Source organism: Tenrec ecaudatus, chromosome 4, assembly GCF_050624435.1.
Source record: "Tenrec ecaudatus isolate mTenEca1 chromosome 4, mTenEca1.hap1, whole genome shotgun sequence".
Classification (NCBI taxonomy): Eukaryota; Metazoa; Chordata; class Mammalia; order Afrosoricida; family Tenrecidae; genus Tenrec; species Tenrec ecaudatus.
The window spans coordinates 24,116,872-24,141,130 of record NC_134533.1 but is presented as its reverse complement, the minus strand read 5'-3'; the positions used below and the strand labels follow the sequence as shown (position 1 = coordinate 24,141,130).

Sequence of the window (24,259 nt, the reverse complement as noted above, 5' to 3'; positions counted from 1 at the left end):
GTATAAATAAAGTAATGATGCATCCCCTTAAAGGAATTAAGTCCTTGGGATGCCTTAGAAAAAACAAGTCACAAAAAGTCCCGGCAGGATGACTACTTTTCAAAGCAGAAGCCAAGTTAAGAGTCAACAATAGCCACAGTGCACAGCAAGTAGGGGTTTGTAAAAAGAAGTCTGGCACCCACCATCCTGACAGAAAAGAGAAAGAAAGCAAAAGGACTGATAGTTCACAGAGTTCCATCACAGAAGACCTCTAAGTAATCAGTGACAGACTGACAGCAAATCAAAGACAACAGAGCCAAGGCCAATACAATCAAAATGATATGCAATTCCTTTATAAGAAGCTGTCAAAAGCCCCCAAATAAAAGGCTAGTCGAAGCTGCATCTTACTGTAGATATGCACGGCATTTAGGCTCAAAATTACAAATATTCTAACACCCACTTAATCTGGATCTACAAAGTCTAAGAGGGAATATTGAGTGTAGCTAGCACCTGGTACAGAGTTAAGCAAGCAGGACAAACTATTTTTGGTTCTTATCTCCATCCCTACCATCCAATGTTTTCAAATATAGTATTAGAATTAGGCAGACCTCTACAGTGTGTGTCATGAATGGGCTAACAACTTAAAAAAATGTTTTGAAGGTATGAAACTAAATAAATCCTATCTACTCATATTATAATAAGGGGGTGGGAGACACACCACTCTGCTACAGATGGTGCTTCCTCAGGCTCCCTGAAGCAACTCACAATGACGCAGCCCAAAGTCCAAGACATGAGAAAGGTTTTGCTCAAAAAGAAAGCGTGATCGGCACTGGGATGAGAAAGCCGTGATATCCAAGTTTAAGACAGTCATCTTCCTTATTCCCACTTCCACAATCAGAAGAAAAGAAAACATGAACACCTATCTACAAACGATCCTAGGGAAAAACAGTCTACCGAGAACTCCTGAAAATTCAAGGAAGAGCAAAGAGGAAACCAGAGAACCAAGAAACGGTTCCAAAGAAGTGAGAAAGTGATCATGAAGACTAGCTACCCTTACATGTGCAGAAACAGCAAGGCCTGCTGTATGTAAAAAAAACAAGCAGCCACTTTTCCTGAAAGAAATTTCAGAGGCAAAAACAGCCCAACCCCAGAAATGGGAACTGAAACCAGCTGCGTCAGACAAACAGGCCTAATGACTTTGGCAACAACATACCTTCATCAACCAACAACACTGAGAGACTGAAGTCAGCTGGTTTCACATCCAGACGGATGCCACCTTTCTGGGTGGGGAAAGAGTCTAGCCCTCCTCCCTGGAGCAGCACCTTGCCCTTGCTACTTCCAGGAAACCCCTGGAGCCCCGACAACAGTGTTGGAAAAGCTTTGGGAACATTAACCCAGGAATCCGAACAAGCCCAAGGACAGATGGAATCACTCACCAAACAAAATAGAAAAACAAAGCTTGGAAGAGGTTAAAAAATAAATCTTGGTTCACAAGATGAGTCAGTAGTCAAAGCAGGATTTGAATTCGGGTTTTTCCTTCAGAGCGCATCGCGCTGGACTCCCAGCCCTTGGCTCAGCAGATACTGTGTTCAATGTTCCCCAATCTTAGAGTCAGCCCAGGTCAAGCTCTTGGCTGACTAGAATAGGGAAAAGAAAAATTTCCCTCCAGGCTTCAAGAAAGGGCGAAGTCAATTTATTAAATGCAGAGTTCTAAGGCTAAAAGGTCCAGATGCCGTCTACCTTGCCAATCACATTTCTTCTCCAATCAAAACAAGGCACTGGATTTTAAAATCTAGCCATTTATGCTCTGACTAAAAGTTGGATTCCATCTTCCTAACTTTCCAAATAAAGAACACTTAACAGACGGGGGATACAAAAGCAATGGCAGAGAGCCAAGGAGCGCTTACTGAACAGGCACGTATGTACTCTGCACTCACGCACCGTGGCAGGCACTGAGGGCACCATCTGAATTGAAGGTGGTTGTGGATTACTTATGCAAGTTAACATTAATAGTGCTTTAGTGCAGTGTTTACACGCTGAGATGCTAACCAAAAAGTGAGCAGTTCAAAAACATCAGCAGCTCTGGGGGAGAAAAATGAGGCTTTCTATTCCCGTAAAGGGTTAGTCTCAGAAATCCACAGGGACCGTTCTACTCTGTCCTAGAAGGGGGTTATGAGTTGGAAACAACTGGATGGCAACAATTTAATTTCAGATAGTGATAAATGCAAATAAGAACATGAAAGAGATAATGTGATGAGAGAGCGATGGAAAAATATACACCTTTTTGAGGATGCTCAGAGAAAGCTTCTTTGATGGCATTTGAGGCCTGCATCTTGGGGTGGAAGCCTTGAGAAAAGATATTACACACACACACACACACACACACACACACACACACTCACACACACATTCTAAAAAGGAGCAAGGTCCTCAGCAGGTGAGCTTATAAAACAATACAGGCAATAAGGGAGAGAATAGATGCCAGGTGGATACCAGAAGGAAAAGGTAAAAAATTTGGATTATATTCAATGTATATTTGGATTATATTGCTATTAAGAGACTTTAAGCAAGGGAAATGGCATTATGGGAATCTGGGCCAAGGTTATGATAATCTAGGAGAGGGCTGAGTAGTCAAATTCAGGATATATTCTGGAGAAACAGTAAAGCAACTCACAAATTCATTATATTGGGAACATGACAGGAAAAGGAATTAAGAATATCCCCAGGTTCTTGGCCGCAATTCCAAGTCGAGAAATGGATCCTACTTTTGGGAGAAGGCTTGCAGATTAAAGAAGGAAATCAATCGCTTAGGATCATTTCCTATTTTTCTAGGAGTATGAGCCAATGAAAATATACACTGAGGAGAAACTTTTGATATTTCTATACAGAGAATACAATTCAGTATTACTTCTTAGTCCTAAGTAATTTTATAGCATTCAAAGAAAAGTATCCACATTTCAAAAACAGCAGCAATCTGAAAGCTTGCTATATACATGGCAGAAAAATACCAATATTTAATTATTATCAACTGATAAAGTCAAGGGATAGACAAATAGACACATTTTAAAGTCACACTTTTTACTAATATTGATTGCATATTTGCTACACAACTGGCAAAAAAACAACACCACTTTTCCATATACTATCTCATTTATTCCTCGTAACAATGCTATGGAATTAGGTACTATCCTTGCCCCCATTTCTCAAATCAGGAAACTGAGGCTTAGAGAAAGAGATGTGCCCAAGAGCAACAAAGATTCAAAACCAGAACTGATGTCAAAGCACATGTTCTGACCACTACAATATTCTGCTTCCATAGTTAGGCAATAAACCTCAGTTACACAAAGAAAAACAACAAACTTTTCAGAGCCACAAATCTACAAGATGGCAAACACAGAGTCAATCTGGGAAACAAAGGTGAAAGAAATATGAATGAGTTTGAGTCAGGACATTGTGACTCATGCCATAACCTTAAGCAAGCTCCATGATGTACATGCCTCAACCTACCTCAATAGGGCTATCATTACTTGTCTCAAGGGCTGTGAGTGCTAATTAATATTTGTTACACAGACACAGATCATCAGATGAAAGAGACAAGGACAACTATAACATATTATTACTGCTTTGATGCTAGAGCCGAACCCCAGAAATCAAAGTCATTAAGTTTTAAGACTACATATTAAGCAATATATACTAAGTGAGGGATCAACTAAGCCCACCCACCAGGGAATATAGCAGCCTGTGTGATCGAAGGATTGTACATAATAAAATCCAAGATCAGAAGAGGGAAATGTATTAAGAGTTTAAATTCTGGGCACCTATTTGTAAATGGCTAAGGATGACAATGAAAGCCCAAAATTATTTTGCAGAATCCCCATAGGTATTAAGCCTTTATTTAAATCCCTCAGACCACTGACGGGGATGTGAATAGTGTTGCCCTCAGAGTGTATCAAAAAGTGAATTCATGTTGCTATAATTAGGTTAAATTTTAACATCTTTTGTTTTTTTTCTCTCTTGGTCCACTTTTAATTTCTTTACATATTTATTATTTTTTTGCTTTCTTTTGGACTGAGGCTTTATATTTTATTTTGTAGAAAGCCCAATCATTTTCCTACAGAGCAGCTAGTGGTTTTGAACTGCTGACCTTGGTGGCTAGCAGCCCAACACTTAACCACTAGACCACCAGGGCTCCTGCTATTTTGTTACAGTTGCTGAGTTTTCTTCTTGGTGTAATTTTCTTTTTTGGGGGGTATAATTTTCTTTATACAAAATCCAGGATAGATAAAGCTAGAGACAATAACTAGATTGCTAGATTGTAAGAGTTTTGTAGGGTTATGGCAGGAGAGATTAGGGAAAGAAGTATATTAGCAATAATGAATAAAATATTCTAAAATTGATAACCCTTGGTTAGCAATAAAGTTGGCCTCCACCAAGCGGGGCTGAGGTGAGCATGTTACCATGAAAAAAAAATTCTAAAATTAAATTTTAAAATGTATGGGTCTTGAGTACTCTGAATAAGAATCATTTACTTAGTTATTTTCTCTTTAAATTTTTCTTTTAAAAAAATCAATATATGTCATATGATCCACACACTGCACTCAAGTGTTTATCCCAGGGAAAGAAAAACTTATATTCAAAGAAAAACTTGTATGTAAATGTTATAGACATTTCATTCATAACAGCCAAGAATCAGGGATGAGGAAACTTCAGCTATCCTTCCAATGAGTAAATAATTGAACAAATGGTGAAACAAAATCAGCAATTTTTAAAAAGAGAAGAACTATTGATACAACTCAGCTGAGTGAAAAAGGTCAATCCAAAAGGCTCCATACCACATGATTCCATTTATATAATAACATTAACAAGACAAACAGAAAGCAGTGTTGGTTTAGACGTTAAAAATGGGGGTAGGAGAGTGGAGAGTGGGCCACCTTCCCCACTGTAGCACTCTCCCAAGATTCTGTGGACAAAAGCTCACTGCAATATTACAACTGTATTCACTGCAGTCTCCAGATGATTGTTTCAGGGGGTAGCTATAAAAGGGCATCAGGATACCTTACAGTCATAGAAATATTTTTAATCTTGACTGTCATGGTAGTGTTCTCTGATTTACATTGTTCTCTTGTCCATTACTATTGGTGGTGGGGAGGAGCAATGGGGAGTCCCTGGGTGGTGCAGTTACTATGCTTAAGTTACTAACCGAATGACTGGAGCTGTGAAAGAGTAGAGGTGCAAATGAATCCAACTAGAGGCATCTCAGAAGATGGGCCTAACAATCTACTTTCAAAAGATGATTAAAGCCCTAAGGAAAGATGAATACACCCTAAATGCCATTCATCAACAAATGGACAAACAAAATACGATACATATACACAATATATATACACAATATATATACACAATATATATACACAATATACACAGTGGAATTCAGCAATGGAATATATCATGCTATGTAAAATAAGTCAACCACAGAGGACAAATATGTTGTCTCATTTGTATAAATACACAAGAAAAAACAGAGGCATAAAGAATAAAGTTTACTGGGGGTAGAGAGGTTAATGGCAATGTAATTATCATGGATGGTAAGGGCAAGGTTATGCGGCTGATTGTTGTAGTTGCTATAAATTGTATACCTGTAAAAATGGAACTGCAAAAGTCCTATGACAAAGATTTATGATGATGACCAAAAAAATTCTGTTTAAAGAAAATAGTAGATTATATACAAAAAACTTCATGGAATTTCGTCCTTGGTTTGGAGGTTTAAGGCCACAGCTTTATGGTATAGCACAGTTAATTGGTCTAATTACAAGTTTAATGCCTGGGTTCTACCTTCCAATTCACGGCATAGTGCCTGGGGTCTTAAAAGCTTACAAGCAGCCATTCAAGGCACAACTGATCGCTATTCACCTGGAAGTGAGGTAGGAGAGTCAGGTACAGGAGGACTGGAATGTGTGGCTAATTGCCTCCGTGAAAACTGCTCCCTCTGCCAGGAGACCAGACTGCAAGTGACCCCCTGCCATTACTGCATATTTTGATCAAATATGCCATAGAAAAGTCCTGATAGAAAGTGATATCATAGTGATCTGTACTGCTGTAACAAATACCACAACAAACGTTGAACTCCTCACAGTTTGGGAAAGCCAAGAGTCCGAATTCAGGGTGCCAGCTCTAAAGGGAAAGTTTTCTCTCTTGGAGCATGCTTCCTGGTTGTTGGAGATCTCCACGTGGCTTGGCATCAATTTCCCCCTCCCCTATCCTTGCCTCTCCAGCTTGTTTGCTTAATCTCCTTTATATTTCACAAGAGATTGTCTCGAAATCCACCCAGCACTGTCTCATTAACATAACATAGGCAAGCCATTCTCAATTGGGAATATAACCACAGGCACAGAAAGCAGGAATTTACAAAACTATGGGCAGGAGGGGGAGACACCACACAGTTCAAGCCATAAGAAGGGAGGTGGGGCGCGCACCACAGAAATTCAAATTCTCAAGGGGTTAAGACTTCCCAGAGTCATGAAGTTTGAATAAAGCCCTAAAACTATTGCCCTGAAATAAATCTCTAAACCTTAAACCAAAAATATCCCTGAAGTCTTCCTAAAAAACACATTAGTAAAAAAAAAAAAAAGCACATTAGTTTCACTAATAAAAAATGTGTTTTCAGTATGTTCTCTTAACAACTATCTTTATGAGATCAAACTGACAACGTGAAAGATTAGACAGAACCCTTGGGGCAATGAATTTACATTAATTAGGAAGAAACAACTTATAATTGGTGAGTAAGAATGGTTACGTAATTGTCAATCATTACAAAATATGTGTAGCGATGGTTCGCTGGTCTATGTCTTGCTGTGTATATTCTCACCACCACCACTATCAAGAGAAACTGCACAGCTCCATCTGCTCTGACACACGCTGGATCACCAGGAGTCGGAGTTAACGCAATGGCAACTGGGAAAAACTGGGCAGAGTATTCTATTTCTTATAATTACCTCAAAATAAAAAGCTTAGTTAAAAAAATAAACTTAATAAAAGTAAAACAATAGCAGTCAATGGATAATCTCCCTCTCACATGGTCTCAACCTAATCCTCTTTAACTATAAAAAACTGCTCTTAAAATATGCTCATAAAAACATGTATGAAGTTTAAGTATTGCCACGAAAGCATAAATATCATTATCAAAGAAAATTATCAAAATTTAGAACTACTGTTTTTCTGACATCTTTTCAACTCTACTCCTTCCCCAAAGAAGTTTCTTCATGTAACTGTCCTTCGGACCTGACAGAGGAAGAAATTCCAAATGATTGCTTTACAGCAGAAAACACACAGCAAGGGGAAATAACACTCCCATGTGTTCATGCCACAGCAAACTAAGCTTCTCTGAAAATACAGTCTTCCTCTTTCCAGCAGAAATACCAACTAGATTGCTAAGAATTAACAACCTGTCTATAAGGAGCATGAGCTATTACCACCAGCAGGGGTTAATGCTTTAGAGTTCCTCTCTCTCGAGTCTCCTCCTCCCTCACTCTCATTTTACAGACTAAAAACCTAGCTCGATGGGAAATTACTTGTCCAAGATGGAAGAGCTGTGATTCAAAGTTACAAAGCTGGTGTTTTCCCTCTATCAGGCCTTTCCACATGACCAAGTGCCAGCAGAAGGAACTCACGAAACTTAAGTAAATTTAGGCACTTGCCTTTTTCTAGTGCAGCTGTTGACTGCCTTGATTTTTCTTTATTCCATTTAGCATATTTGAGGGGGAGAACGGTCTATACTGTATGTCAAGGCCCCCTGGTGTAGTGGATTATACGTTGCACTGCAAATCACAAGGTTAGCAGTTCAAAACTACCACCTGCTCCACAGGAGAAAAATGAAGCTTTCTATTGCTTGTAAAGAGTTACAGTCTCGGAAACCCACAAGGGCAGTACTGGCCTCTACCAAGGGTCACCATGAGTCAGAATTGACTCAATGGCAGTGAACTGAGTTGAGTATACTATGTGTCAAGGAGCCTGATGGTGTTGTAGTGGGCCAAACATTGGGCTGTTAACCACAGGTCAGCAGTTCAAATCCATCGGCCATTCCATGGGAGAAAGATTAGGCAATCCGCTCACTTCCAAGATTTACAGCCTCAGAAACCCTATGGAATTATACATTGTCCTAAAGGGTCACTATGAGTTGATATCAACGACAACAATATAATGTGTATAAAGCCCGACTAGGTAACAGAGATAGAAAAGTGGCAGGGACAAACAGAAAAGATGTCTGACCGTGGAGAGCTTTCTAGTGGGAAGACAACTGTAACATGTTTTAGCTAATGTACAAGTCTGCAGTGAAGTACATTACTTATAATGTCTCTTCGATCCAGAGTCTTTGTAACCTCACTATGCAAATAGGGTGGGTGACTCTCTCATGGAGGGTTGGTTTTTACCATTCCACTGAGACTCCCACGACCACCAGGAAAGAAGTGTGTCCTATGGCAGAGGAGAAGCACTACGACCATGAGACAGAGCAGAAGCAAAGCTGAGTGCCTTCAGGGAGGAGGCTGGCTTGTAGAGTAGGGTGCCCTTTAACATTCATCAGCACAAAAGGAGCTCTGTAATACTTGTCCAAGCAGGGCAGAGGTCAAGATGCCCACACGCTCAGGTCGAGGACCACAGGGAGACTCATCTGGCAGCATGGCTGACAAGAGACACCACAAACAAAAACACTGTATACTTAACATTTGTAACCTGTAAACTCCCACCATCAGGAGCACTGTTTGTGAGCTCTGTGTAGCCATTGCAATGGAATTACCAACTTCAGTGCGGTTGAGTGCCCAGGGAGGGGAAGCTGGCGCTAGAACAGGGCGAAAAGGTTGGAGGCTGGGGGCGTGTCTGACCTCTGCCTTGGAGGCTCCTCCTTGGGCAGGTGTGCAGCTGGCACTCCTTCCTCCTTGTATAGCTGAAGGAGATCAAACATGGCCCTCACATCATTTCTTCAAAGTGTTACCCTCAGGGAATACAAAGAATCCAGCTACCTTCACAAACACAATAATCTCTCCCATTAGCTTCCTTCCAGTTCAATGATTCTAGTTTGACTCGCTGCTCTGATATTCTATATACAAAAACAAAAAAACCAAATCCATCGCCATCAAATGGATTCTGACTTACAGGGCAGAGTACAACTCCCTTGAAGGGTTCTCAGGGCTGTCTAAGACTCTACAGAAATGCCTGGTGGCACAGTGGGTTAAGTGTTGGGCTGCTAACTGCAAGGTCGGTGTGTCTGCCCACTTCCAAGAAAGTTTAATCGCCTCAGAAGCCCTATGGGACAGTTATCTTACCTACAGGTCACTATGGATTTTTAAATCTGTAAGAAAGCGGGCTGCCAAAGCTTTCTCTCTCTCCCAGGGAGAAGAGTTGGAACCCTCAACCATTTGGTTAGCAGAGAGCACTTTTTTTTGGGGGGGGGGGTCACCGGGGTCAGTTTTATTTATGATAGTAACATACAAGACCCCACACTTATGAACAGGCTGAGACAAGGACCTCGCCCAGGCCTTATGCTTTTCCTGGAGACTTTGGGGGGCAAAATTCTGCAGCTTCTTCCACATGCCTTTATTCATTTCTTTAAATTCTTCCAAGGTGTCTGTGGACAAGCCAAGCTTGTACTCTCCCAAGGACAGGTCACTGAAGCTGTGTTGTGTCTCTGTAATAGTTTGAATGGAGACAAGCTAACCTCGTGCATCTGATTACAAGCTTCGGGCTCTGAGATGTACATGTTCTCTCCTTCCTGAAAGGCCTGTGCTACCTGCTGCTGCAGGTAAGCGCCCAAATGCCGGCCCATTTGGTCTCTTCCACAGGCCATTTCTCACAGAGCTTAGGGAAATACCAGTAGCGGTCAGCCACCATTTTGGGCCCTGCAGGTTACCGCAGAGAGAACTTTAACCATTGTGTCGCATGTGGTTCCTCTGGTAGTCTATTCTACAAACCAAATATTCTTTCTTGATCCTGGACACATGGTCCTCAAAGCTCGTCTGTACCAAGCACTGCACTGTGGTCATGCTCAGCAAGTATAAACCGAAGCTTGCCAGCTCGAGTCAGCACAAAGCTAAATGAACGCTGCTAGATTTGGAAATTCTGGCAGTGAAAGTTCCTTTACTGTCTTGGTCAAGTTGAAGACATAAAGTTAAAAGTGAGTTAGACATCCTTTTGAACATAAGATCTAGAAAACATAAGGTGACTTGTCCGTTTCTCTAAGACTAAGGTCATGTTAAGAATCTCAAAAAAAAAAAAAAGAAACTCAGATCTTTCCATTCATTCATTACCTGAAGTTCCTTTCCGATGCTGGTTCCTTCATGTCCAATAATAATGAACTTAATGAAGCCCAAGTTTTCTTACTTCATCAATGACAGATGCATCCATGAATGCATAGCAGTTTAGAGATTAATCGAAAGCAAACATGCTAATTAGCCACTCCAAGGTACACACAGTAAGTAAAAGAACGCCTATCTTTGACATGACAGCTCTCCAAACATTTGGGGGTGGTAGGGCACACCCTAAAAAAATGACATCAACAACATCACCAGCTTAGCAACAGCTTGGATTTGGGAACTGACTGGTATGAGTAGTGATCATTTATAACTTGTAATTTGATCCTTATAAATCACCTTTTTTGCAATAATTATTTTAATTTCGTGTTTGTTTTGGGCTGATGATGACAAATCATTTTCAAGTTTGTGTCTTTTCCTTTACATACAGAGTTAAGCCACAAACAGGTATAGCCAAGAGATTCTATCTGTCACGTACACGCTGCTGTGGGAATCCTCTGATGTGACCGCTAGGCAATGTGGGAAGACTTTCTTAGGTAGCACCATCATGAGGCCTGGGGGGCAATCAAGGAGGACAGGCTCTCACACCTGTCTGCATTCACATTTACCTGAGACCAGGGTAGGCAGGGGACCCCAGGTCACAGCTCTGGAACCCGTCCACCAGGATTGAAGATCAACAGTGAGAGAACCAGTTGGGGGGAGGAGGGGAGGGAGGCAACTGCTCCTCCGCAATCAAGGCAGTCAGTCAAGGTGAAGACTTTTTGCCTGCTTCCACTGGAAGCCCAGCCTGCTGCCCTGGGGCACCTGGAGTCCTGCCTGAGGCTGGGAGAGGTGGCCTAAGGGTGGGTCTCATACTTTCAGAGTAGTAGAATAAATCACTCTTAAAAGGTAAATATTACCATCCCCATTTTGCACTCTAGGGCACCAGGTTTGGAGAATTAAGTGTCCTCCAACCCCAGGAGTTACCCAGGCGTCAGACTTTGGTTCAAATTTAGAAGCCACACACTTTGTCCAAAACACCACAGTGCCTAAAGACAGAATAACCATACCATGGGGGTGACTGTGACATCATCACTTCAAACCTTCACAAAACCTCCTGACCAGCAGGTATGGAATTTGGCCATTCTTCCCACTGGTAGGCTGGATTAACTAACTAATCTTCTCTCCCTGTTTCTCAGATGGCTGGCTCCCTGGGCTTATTTGCTTTGGAGCAGCAGCAGCAGAAACCTTTTTCCAAACGAAATCTTGGATGAAAACACCAAAATATGAACCAAATACAAGTAGGGTTACTTTGGTTGAAGTCAGGGGGTAGAATCAAAGCACCTCCTTACTCTGCCGCGCCCCTCCAGGGAACACAGTGAGCAGCTCGGGCTTCCCACCGGAAGATTTCGTGGCCTTCTCCGCTGCAAGGGCTGCCGGTCCCCGCAGCTGTAGACCCTTTGGCCAGAAACAACAGGGATGCCGCCATCCGCACTCCGTAGGTCTGTCGTGCCTAATAAAAAGCTCCCAGACGATGGCAAGCACTGAAAAGATGGCTGCCCACGATGTATTCTACAGTGCTAAGAGCTGAGGTAAATTCAAGAGTACTCAATAAATGTAGGTGTGTGATGATATTTTCAGTAGCAGGAAGTGAACAAATACCACTCCCAAAATTCAACTTAAAAATAAATAAATAATGACGCTTAGCTTCCGTTAAAGGTACCAATGGGAAACTCCTTTTCTAACTTAGGCACCCCGTGAGTCACTGACCCAATGACCCAAGCAGGAGTCTGACTATACACAACAGCTTCCTTTGAGCTAGCTAGACGGAGACACCAAGTGTGAAATGGATGAGTCGATGCTGGGCTGAATACCTCAGCTCTGGCTTTTCCTGAGCTGAACATTTAAGCTGGCAACTTAACATTGCATTTAATGAGTATTTTTATGTTCCTGTCCTATACGAACAGAACTTAAGATTCATTTGTCCATCGTCTGGGCTTCTATGTCTCCAGGCACCACATATCAAAAATGTATCTATGTCATGCGCTCCTTCACCTAAACAATTTTAACCTGGCCTATGCCTAAACTAGTCATTAAGAATCCATTACCTTAATCTGTTATTGATAATGTGCTCCCATTTCTGCATGTGTACCCAGAGACCAAAGCAGTTTTTACAGGAAAGAGATGCTCAGCCTTTCCAACCTGAGCCCAGCCAACTCTCAAATCACACACACTGTGGAAGCTACAGATGTTGGCTTTCATCCTTATGGTTTCAGAAGAATCCTAACACGGGGATATCACACAGCCAAGAAAAGATTCACTGAAGGCATGGAACAAGTCCCTAAGCAGTCAACAAAGGCATGGGAGCCAAGATGACTTAGAATGCTAATCTCATATTTTACTGGGAGATCTGAACAATTTACCTACTCTCTCTTTCTTCATGAGAAATATGAAAAATAAACCTGTGAAGATGCCAGAGATGCTATTTTGAGAAGCCTTACATCAGGGACCTCAGGAAGGCACCTGGGTCATCTCCCTCAATTCACACCTAAGCCATACCAGGAAGACAGTAACTAAGTCTCCAAGGAAGATATTGCACAACCTACTTTGGGAACTTTCCAATAGCTTGTAGTCAGTAAGGTCTTTCTAATAAGCATTCTATATTCCTTCTGTTGCAATTAAAACACATTCCCTCCTGTCCGTCCTTCCCCTCCTGTCCGTCCTTTAGAGAAGGAAAACATCTGCTTAACACCACCTGAACACTATCTCTTCAAGAGACTGAAATACAGGCAGGCCATTTCAAACCGTTTCATGTAAACGCAACATGGCTTTAAATGGGTCACCTCAGACAAAGAACATGATTACGAGTCCTAAATTCCCAGTTTCGTCACTGCCATACTCCGAAGATGCTGGAAAGTAAAAAGATGCAGATGCTGCACTTCAATTATCCCATCAGTAATATGCAAATGTAAAGGGAACTGATGGGACAATGTCCATAAAATGTTTAGTGCTTCCCAGGAAAACAATTTTATAAAATGCTTAATATTATCTGAATATAACTAATTAGACCCTGGGTGAAGAATAGGTAAATGGCAAACAAAACGGAAACCAAAATGAGTCCACGGTTTCATCACAATTCTACAGCACATTACCTGGAAATAAGACCTAATAATAGATAAATAAATGAAGGGGGGGAGATAAGGATTAAAGGCAAACATTTCAACTAATTAGCTATAGTAACAATGACCACAGGAAAGCAATTGCCCTAATAGGCGGGCGGCTGCTGCTAGGGATTGTGGAGCTGGTTGTGTCCCAGGGAGCCTGGATACACAAAATGAAGCAACGCCCAGCCCCGTGCCACCCTCAGTGTTTGCTCTCTTCTAGCCTGTTGTTGCAGCCAGCTCCTTACCGGCCTTCCTCTCTTTTGCTGGCCTCTACTTTCCCAAGCAGGAGTTCTCCAGGCAGGACAGACAGGCAGGCAAGAAAAGAATTAAGATTTAGAAGAGTTGAAAAGCTTATAAGAAAAAAAAAGTATGTAAGAAGTAAATAAACTTTGGAGTAAGATGAGTTCTAAGACTAAAGTATAAGGAGCCCTGGGTACTAGGGTTAAGCAGCACTCAGCAGCAGTGAGAACTCACCAGCCTCTCAGCGGGAGAAAGAGAGAGCCGCTTCAGTAGATCACAGCCTTAAGGGCAGCTCTACCCTACCCTACCCTTACTGTCACTGTCAATACTGTCACAACCGCAGCATTGCATTTTTAAAGTCAACATACAAAGACTACAAGAAGCATTACTCTCAGCAGCTTGCAAATAACCTCAATCCTTCTACCCGTTCTCCTTTAAAACAACCTTCTGACAAGCTATCCAGGTTATTATGTCAAGCAAACTACCAGAAGAAAAAGAAAAGAAACAACGAAACCACACTTGACCTGTGATCACCATGGGTGAAGGAGGAAAAGTGTATTTGCTCAGGGGACATCATTGAGTTTATGTTAATGTTGGCGGAATAATAATTTGGAAAAGGATATCAATAACGGTGTACAACACGAAGAGTGTAATCAATGGCACTGAATTATACATTGTTTTATTGTGTATATTTTTGCCACATTTAAAAAATAATTATTACATAAATAATAATGAGTAGAAGGAAAAAGAAAATGTTCTAAAATTAATTGTGGTAATGATTGTACAACTCTCTTTTTTTACACAACTCTTCTTGATATGACTAAACTACTGAATTGTGAGATATGAAGATAAAGCGGCAATAAAACTTAAAAGATATCAAGAACACAAATATGCAAAGTTATGGCTCCTATCATCACAGACCTTAGTCTTACGGTTTTTCTTCTTATGGAGAGACAGATACTATTCATTAAAATATAAAGATGCTCTCTTTCCTTCCTATTCCTTAAGCCCGCATCAATCTGGCTCGTGCCTTTACAGTCTTCCAACACTGCTCTTGCTATATCCAGTCAAATACACTATTTCCTCCTTCGGGAAACACTCCTCTGTTTCTGCAACATGTTCTTCCTGGATTCTCTTTTGGTTGAGTGTGCTTCTCCTACTCCTAACTATTTCTCTGGTAGATCTCCTCCTTTTTACTTGACAGTCAATGATGACCCAGCAGCCTCCAGACTGATAAACCCAGTGTCACTCTTTATCTCCAACAGCTTACACTGTTGCTCTCTCTACTGATGTTTTCCCAGGCATGACCAACAGGACTGCTTCCCGCCACTCCCCAACTGCAGTCAAACTTTACTGCTGCTCACATGCTGTCATCTCAGAAACAGCACCTTCATCTGTCCAGACACTCAAACCAAGCCTGGGCATAAGACCTGACACCTTCTTCTTTCTACCTATGCAACCCATCATTCGGTCTTGCCTGTTCCAATTTCAAAATACTAAATATTTCTATTTCTTTCCATCCCCACTGCCTATACCCTAAACCAGGAGTCCTCAAAGTTTTTAAACAGGGGGTTAGTTCACTGTCCCTCAGACCTGTTGGAGGGCCGGACTATAGTTTAAAAAAAAAAACTATGAAACAAATTCCTATGCATACTGCACACATCTTATTTTGAAGTAAAAAACCAAATGAGGCCAAAACACCTGGAGGGCCGGATAAATGTCCTTGGCGGGCCGCAGTGGCCCGTGGGACCCCTGGCCTAAACTAACCATCCTCATCTTTTGCCTGGGCTACAGCACAGCTTCTTAACTCGACGTCCTTCACTTCTCATCCCAAACCACTCCCCACAATGTAGCCAGAGGACTCTCCAAAAAATCAGCACAGCAAATCATGACGCACATGCTTAAAACCTTCAAAGGCTTCCAATTAATCTTAATATCAAAATCTTCTCTCCCACTTGGCAATACCATGTTTTCAGTGTCTCAAATATGCCTAATTTTTTTCCACTCAAGGTTTTCAAAACAATCTTCCCCTTTCATCTTCCTAGTCTTTGCTTAAGTATCACTTCTTAGAAATTTTCCTGCAAACCCCAATTCAATGCAGGATCCCCTACTACGGTCTCTTTTCTACTTTCCTTCACAGGACTTAACACACTTTGCGATTATACATGTATTGGCATAATTGCATGTTTACTGTCTCTTTCCCCTCCAGACAATAATCTCTATCAGGGCATAGACAAAATCTGTTTTGTTTGTTTTTTTCGGCTCTAGTCTTGTTGGGAAGTCTTGGAAGTCCAGTGACTATCCATTGGGCCAGAGCCCAGCTTCTGCTCTAGTCTTAATGTGGATGGTGGCCATTGTTTAAAGCAGTGGTCCTCAGCCTTCCTAGTGCAGTTCCTCATGTGGTAGTGACCCTCCAACTATAAAATTATTTTCATTGCTACTTCATCACTGTAATTTTGCTACTGTTATGAATCAGGAGAACCCTGTGAAAGGGTCCTTCGACCCCTAAAGGGGTCACGACACACAGGTTGAGAACTGCTGGTTTAAAGCATAAAGAACTGTTTTAAGGAGCCCTGGAAACACAGGGCTGTGTACTTAGGCTGCTAACCAAAAGGTTGACTGTTTGACACCACCAACCACTCCAGGGCCAAGTAGTGGCAGTGTGCCTCGGTGAAGCTCTACAACCTTGGAAACCCTGTGGAGCACTTACACTCTGTCTTACAAGGGTATGAACAGAAAATGACACAAGGGTCACAGGCTTGAGAATTGTTTAAAGGCCTACGGAGTTCGTTTGACTCAGCATTTAAGAGAAAGAGACTCTGGCAATAGGCTTCTTGGATTCAAATCCTGATTCTGGACTTCCCAGCTATAGGGCCTTGGGCAAATGGCTAAATCAGTCTATGCCACAATTTCCACATCTATGGAATGGGGGAACTGAGATTGTTATGGAAATGAAAAGGACAATGACACAATGTACTTTGTATGTAAAACTTCTAGCCTGCAATTAGCACTCAGTAGGCACTTAGCACTCAGTAGGCACTGTCTCTGTGGACGTATGCTGGTCTCTTCACTGCCTACCACAGAGGTAGACATTCAAGGAGGATGGACTGAATGAATGCCTGATAAACAGGACACTGCTCTAATCAGTAGATGGATTATTTTTTGCATGACAGTGCAGAAATATTAAAGAGGTTTAGAGAAAAAACATTTTTTTAAAAGAGAGATTGAGAGAGAAAAATGGCGTGAAGGCAACCCACAATTTCTAAGGGCATAAGAATACAAACAATGAACCCCACTGGATTCTGAGCTTTTCCCACTGTGCAGAAAGTATGCTCCCACTTCAAGCGGTTGACCCAAGACGGCCTGCTGTCTTTAACTTTTCCCTAAGTACTGCCATTTTCCCATTTCGTTAATCATCCTCTTCCAAACCCTCTAAGCACCAACCATAGTTCAAATATGTGGTAAAATACGCATGCCAGTGCAGACATTTTCTACCTGTTTTCCAATGAAATGTTCCTTTATTCCTAAAATAGTCTTGGCCTGTTTTGCTACATATATTATGAAAATTCTCAAAAATTTCTCATCCATCTTACATTAGGAACGTGCTTATGTATTGTTGCTTTCTAGGCTTCTTCTCAGCACAGGTGCACGCTTCTACTTGATTTGCAGGCAGCTGACGGGCACGGCCTGAGACAGATGTGGCAATCTACGGCCATGAAGAGTTGCAGCCGTGGAGACCTGTGGGTAGTTCTGTTCGGATCTGATTGAAGAGGGAATCAGCTTGTGGGCAGCAAGTCGTTAAGGAGGGAAAGGTGAGATAAATTTGCTGCTGTTAACTTTCCAGTCTTTATTCTAGTTTTCTCAAAAGTACCAAGCTTCAATCCAAATATCTGTAGATTTGTTCTTCTTCTGAAGCTCATATGTAATCACTGTCTTGTTATAATACTGGTAATTATAGTTGTGCTCTTCTAAAGTTACACACATTAAGTCATTTAATTCTTACCACTGCTGTATGTTAAGATGTTCTACGGATGAGAAAAGGCACAGAGAGGTTTATGTAACTTGCCCCAGTCAGACCTAGTAAGTAAGTAGTTCAGCTGGGATTCTGAAGCCAGGCTGCCTGGCTCCTGAGGCAGTGCACTATGCTGTTCCTCAAGAGGAACGGGAGTTTTCTGCCCTCTCACAGAAATGGAAAATACTCTTAATTCACTCCCCAAGTCACCCATGCAGATCAACCCCCTCCAACCCAGCAAAATTGCAGATGCGTCATTTTATCAATCCTACACGACAGCAATGTGGTTTCATGGGAGGATATACATTCTATATTGGAGAAAAATAAACAAATGATAAAGGATGATGTGAAATTTGTGCCCCTTCATTCTAAAGAGATAGAAACCGAATTCTGAAAAGCGTTAGTAAAAATGTTTACAAAATATGTTCAATTTCTTGGGGAAAAGGCTTCAAATAATACTTTAGATACTGCTATTTTGCTGCTGCTATTAGCCAAAGAGCCCTGGTGGTGTAGGGGCTACACACTGGGACACAATCTCCATGGTCGGCAGTTGGAAACCACCAGCAGCTCTTTGGGGAAAAGACTGAGCATTTCACTCCAGTACACAGTTAATATTCTAGTGTCAGAAACCCACAGGGGGTCACTAAGAATCAGTATGAGTCAACGGCTGTGAATCTGGTTTTTTGGTTTGGGGTTGTTGATAGGGGCCATTGAGTTGGTTCTGCTTCATAGCCACCCTATGGACAACAGAACGAAACACAATCCAGCCCTGATCCATTGGGTGGAAAGCCAGGGAGGCCATGGCATTGGTGCTATCTGTGAACCAACTTTCACTGCCACCCTATGAAATTAGCCAATCCCAAATATGTTCGTGTTACAGGGGGCCAGCAAACGGGACACGAATCTCAAGAAAGGTTTGTTTAAAGCTAAATGACCACCTGCAGGACTACTTTAAATACTGCTGTTGTTGTTAGGGGCTGTCACGTTGGTTTCCACTCATAAGAACCCTTGTACAACAGAACAAAACACTGCCCTTCCTGCACCATCCTCACAACTGTTAACTTTCGGTTCAGTACTATGTCTTCCTCTTTCACACTGCCCTCTACTTCACCCAGCACGATGCCCTTCTCCAGGGTCTGGTCTCTCCTGACAAAGTGGTCCAAAGTACATAAGATGAAGCCTTACCCTCCTCTTCTCAAAGGAGCATTCTGGCTGTACTTCTTCCAAGAGAGATTTGTTTGTCCTTTTGGCAGTCCATGGTATTTTCAATATTCTTCTCCAGCACCATAATTCAAACACATCAACTATTCTTCAGTCTTCCTTATTCAACACCCAAATTTAAAATGGATAGGAGGCGATTGAAAACATTATGATCTGGGTCAGGCATACGTTGATCCTCAGAGTAACCTTCTCAACACTTTAGAGAGGTCTTGTGCAGCAGATTTACCCAATACATCTTGGATCTCTTGGCTGCTGCTTCCATGAGCATTGATTATGGATCCAAGCAAGACAAAACCTTTGACAACTTTAACTTTCTCTCCATCTATCATGATGGACCTATTGGTCCAGTTGTGAAGATACTGATCTTCTTTGAGTTGTAATCCATACTGAAGACTGCAATCTTTGCGTGTCAGCTGCAAATGCTTCGAGTTCTCCTGTTAGGTGCCAAGTCGTTTCTGGCACACAGCAACCCTCTACAAAACAGAACCAATCACTACCTGGTCCTGGACCATCCTCAGGAGTATTGTTATGTTTGAGGCCATTGTCGCAGCTACTGGGTCAATTTATCTCCTGGAGGGAGATAACTTCCTCTTTCTCACTAACTTACTTTACCAAGTCTACAACTTTCCTTTCAATTTCAACAGTTTGCCTAGGTCTATCTATCTTTTTCAAGGTGGGAGTAGGAGGGGTTGTTTAACAGACAGCAACGTATTTTCTCACTACATAGGAGAGCAGAAGTCCAAATTCAGAGTACAAGCTCTGGAAGAAATCTTTCCTGGTCAGCTCCTAATAAAGTGATTTATTAAAGTAAGAGCCCCTAATAAAGTGATTTATTAAAAAAAATAAAATCCAAACCAAAAAAATTTTTAATTAAAAAACCCAAACCATGCTCACTGCCATCGAGTCAGTGCTGACTCAGAGCGACCCTAGAGGACAAGGCAGAACTGCTGCTGTGAGTTTCAACTGTAACTGTTCACAGGAGTAGAAAGGCCCGGCTTTGTCCCTCAGAACTGGCTGGTGGCTTTAAACTGCTGACCTTTCAGACACAGCCCAATGTGTACCCGCCACACCAGCAGGGCTCCTGGAAGACAGGGATACCGAGTACAACCCAAAATAATGGAGCAAGTTGCCATCGAGCCCGTTCTGTCTCCTGGCTTCCCATGTGCACCAGAGTGGGACTGCACACCAAAGGCGCATCACCAGGGCTTTTTTGTGGCAGAGCTGGCGCTCTGCTTCCAAGAAATCAGTCTCGGGACTGCAGGGCAAATCTGAAGCGCCAACCCCGTCAGTGTGTCGCTGCACACTGACTTGTTACCCTCCTGGTACTCCAGAGCAGGGCATTCTAAAGTTACATAAAGCAAGACTAACTAGAAAAAGAGGGGTAAGTATCCTTACTCTCGCCCCATCTAAACCCGTAGCACCTATAGCACTACTTTTTCCCTAGCACTTGCTCCTTTCCACACACATATCAGCAAGTCCTGGCCGTGCTGGTTTACTGCTGGTTCACCTCTGTGCTCCATGATGGTCTGTCTTGCCTAACACTGCCTTGAAAACAGCAAGGTGTCAAAAGAACCTAGATGACACCTGTAAACTAACTACCACGGGAAGAGGGCACAAAAGATCATTTTGGAACATGCCCATATCTTTTAAAGGCCTACACTTCCCCTGCCCCGCCCCCACCCGACATATTATCACAGCAGCATTGTCTTCTAGTCTCTAAATAAGGTGAAATTCAACAGCCTTTCCTTTTGATACCCTGTTCTACGGTGTGAACTCAGACTGGGTCCTACCATATACCCTCTCTGAGCTTCAGGATCCATGGAGACAAAGCATTGTCTCCCCCAGGGAGATGCTATGGGTACGCAATAAGATAATCCATACAAAGTGCTCAATAAGGAACTATTTCCCTATAGTCTCTAGAAGCAATTTACACAAGATTTCTAAGCTGGCAAATGGGTAAGCCTACGCCTTAAACTCAGGTCTCCTGATTCCTTAATCTCTTTTCACCACATCACATTGGCAGGCTGCCACTGACTATTAGACTCATACTTTCTGACAGAAACTGATCACAAAAATGTTCTTTATCTGAAACTGACTTTAGCTTTGTGAAAAAAAGAAAGATCTATTTCTCATGGAGCAGGAGAGGAGTTTGAAAAGATAAAATACAAACTGCCCCCAAACCACAAGGCAGGTTATACTATAGAACTTTTTTTCTTTTTTAAGCATAGAATTTCTGTATAAATAGAAATTATGATAAGAAACAGAAAGTTCTCTTAGGGTTTATGAGGAACTGGAGAAAGGAAGGAGAATGACTCTGATTAAAGGAACTTCAGGGGTTTTGTTTGTTTTTTGGTTTGTTTTTATAAACCAAACCACTGAGGGAAAAAAAAATCTAAGTCCCATTCCAAAATAACTCAATCAGGGCTGAAGCATATCTTGGAAAAATAAGAGCTTGGTGTGCTGACAACAAAACATTCGCTCCAGTTCCTTTGAGAGGCAAGTGTTCTGTAACATGGGCAGAGTGAGACCCTCGACCTTAGCTGTCAGCACTCACAAGGACCCTGGCACACCGTAAATGCTCAAACTCCGCAGCAATCACAAAATCAGGACTATGGTCCAGCGAATAACAATTCCGTAAGGCCATAGCAAATAAGAGCCTCAGAAACCCACAGGGGCAGTTTTACCCTGTCCGATGGAGTCTCTATGAGTTGGAATCAACTCAATGGCATTGATTTTGTTGTTTTTGTTGTTGTTGAAGTCTCCTAAGACATACTGAAAAAAAGTGTTGACAATTATACGGTAGAAAGTACACGCAATTATTGTTAATAAAAATTACTGATGGTTTTCAAATGCTCCATATAACTAATCTTTTCCAAGTGACACAAATAACTCCATTCCAGAACAAATTCTAAAAAATACTCAAAAAAGTCGTGTCTTTGAGAATCCACAGGAAATTTCTTACTGAAAGAATAACTCAATCCTATTAGGAACCTGTATGGTTCTAAAAGGAAATCGCAGAAGAGAGCCTGATCTGACAAGACAGGATCTAGTAAGTTAAAAGCTAAGTGAGTTCCCGTCATCAACAGAAAGGGGTACGAGGCTGATAACCCCCACAATCTTTTCCTCCACTCCTCCCCTACAACCTTTTAAATTCTTTATACAGAAACATAACATAAGGTGTCCCCAATACTGCTCTGTGACACTCATAGCAGTCCTGGTGTATTATTAGCACACATCAGGTGCTCCTAAATGCTACACTGAACTCTAGCCCCCACTCACTAGTGGGCAATGTCGCTTCCCTCTGATATACTCTCTCACACCAAACACACCAAAAGGCCTTTTTTTTTTTTTTCAAAGAATACACATTCTTTGCCTAACTCTCCCATCTAGAGTCTCCATATAGTCTGGTGGTTCTTTGTTAATCCTTTTTTTCTCTGAGCACTGAGGTCTGAGTAACTAGAAAATCACTAATGGTCAAGGATCTTTCATTTAAACCTTGCTGACCTCACACAGAAAATTAGAGGAGGGAAAGCAAATCTTCCCGAAACCCACGAGTATTCTAAAATTATACAGGGTCATCAACTTGAGTGCACAGGGTCAGCCAAGGACCAGGAATTTAATCTGTTCTCCTTTGAAAACATCCTCCTCCTGCATGATTCCACATACTATGGAAACTTATCCAACCTAGATTGACCTCTAGGCTGATTACCTATTTTTAACAAAGAAGTTACACAAATTGTGACCACAGGAGCACAACACCAAATTCACTGAAAATCAAGTGTGTAAGCACACGTAACTCAAGTTTGGGGAGAAACACAGAGCTTCTAGAGTTAAACCTACACACACTTTTTACCTGTAGTGATCCTTACCCAAACGTGGCAGAACAATTCCAAAAGGAATTCGCTCCCTTGTCTTTGGATACTTCTCAGAAAGTAAACTCTCACAAAAACAAATATCCAAATTCAAAATCTACACCATCCTCTGTCAAAAACGATAGCTGAAACACTTGAACTCAGAACAGGCTGAGGGACAAGGAGGGAAGAAAAAGAATCTACCAGAGAGCAAACTGGCCAACATACACAAGTATCTCTCCAGACACAAAAAGACAATGCCATTGTTACTTGCGCTAAAAGAATACAGACTTTGAAAAGGAACACCCTCGCAAAACATCACACGGCCTCTGGCCTCTTTACTTCTGACACCGGGGCAGAAGCTGTATTCCTTGGAAGAAGAAATCACAATTACACGACCCATCACGGGGTGCACACCCTGGTAAAACGCAGAGGGCAAAAAAGCAAACAGGTAAATGACAAAAAGTGACTTACGGTGCCTTTAAAGATCTCCAGGAGATGTGGGGGGGCGAGTCACGTCCCAGACCTCAGCCTCGGTTTCCCCAACCAAAAAAGGCGAAAAAATGACACTTCGTTCAGAAGAGCCAGAGGGCCTTGTTCCACACGCCTCCACCTACTCGAGGATCCCTTCGACGGCGGGACTCAGAGGGTCCCCAGTGCAACTGAGTCTTGACACCCGGAGCCTTCGGAGGAGAAAGGGGGGAGGGTCAAAGCGCGCACAGTTCCTGGTCAACGATTCCCCCCCAGACTCCGGGGGCGCCGACACCCGCCCCAAGTCCAACATTCCCTCCCAAGCCAACCGCACCGGGCAGCCCAGCATCCCTCCCTCCTTCCGGCTTCTGCGGGCGTTGCGAGCCGCCCCTCCGGCCGCGCCCCCGAACGCAGCCCGCCAGCCCCTCCTCTGGCCGCGTCTCGGCCGCGGGTTCGCCCGCCCACCCGCCGGCGCCAAGGTCTCCTCAACCCCGCGGCCGAAGGATGCCGGGCCGGGCCTCCCAGGCTCCTCCCGGGCCTACCTGCGAGGCGGGTGGGGGCTCGGTTTACAGTCCAACGGGCGGACCAAGCCACGGACAGGAGGGAGAAACGGGCAGGAAGGAAGCAAGGAGTGCGCTCTGCCGACCGGCAGAAGAAAGCGGCCTGAACGCACGGCCTCCCGAGTAACTCAGCCCTAGACCGGGCGCCGCCACTGCTCTGGAGACATCAAGCGAGAAGACGGCGCAGAAGATCACCGAACACACGAACGCCCAGACATTACTGCGGAAGGGCCGGTGCAATCGATCAAGGCACTAGAGCCGAGCGCCGAAACACAGATCCGCTTCTCAAGGTCCGGTTTCTGTCCAAGACATAAATAAACAAGCACAGATCCGAAACCCAAGCGTAAACAAGCCTGTGCGTCTGCCATTTTCTACGTCGGCTGCTAACTGTTTAGATTGTATCCAGCTCTAGAGCTTTTCTTGAGAAGGTTCGAGGGTTGTAGATCAAATCATAACACAGTAGCATTTGTCTAATTGTATC

General features: G+C 42.7%; 1 protein-coding gene and 1 pseudogene across 12 annotated transcripts in view; both read right to left on the bottom strand.

Annotated features, from left to right (window-relative positions):
• The window catches only part of AMBRA1 (autophagy and beclin 1 regulator 1), a 174,596-nt gene extending 150,597 nt beyond the window's left edge, over positions 1-23,999 (bottom strand). For 8 of the 12 annotated variants that reach the window (XM_075545788.1, XM_075545787.1, XM_075545790.1 and 5 more), the window contains exons 1-2: positions 23,761-23,999; positions 23,222-23,430 (exon numbers count right to left, since the gene is read on the bottom strand). The gene's annotated coding sequence lies outside the window, so the exon portion shown is untranslated. The remainder of the gene's footprint in view (positions 1-23,221; positions 23,431-23,760) is intronic. The other 4 variants (XM_075545795.1, XM_075545797.1, XM_075545798.1 and 1 more) reach the window with 1 other exon arrangement.
• LOC142445769 (ubiquinol-cytochrome c reductase complex assembly factor 2 pseudogene) lies at positions 8,813-9,861 on the bottom strand (annotated as a pseudogene).
• Positions 24,000-24,259: the final 260 nt, after the last annotated feature.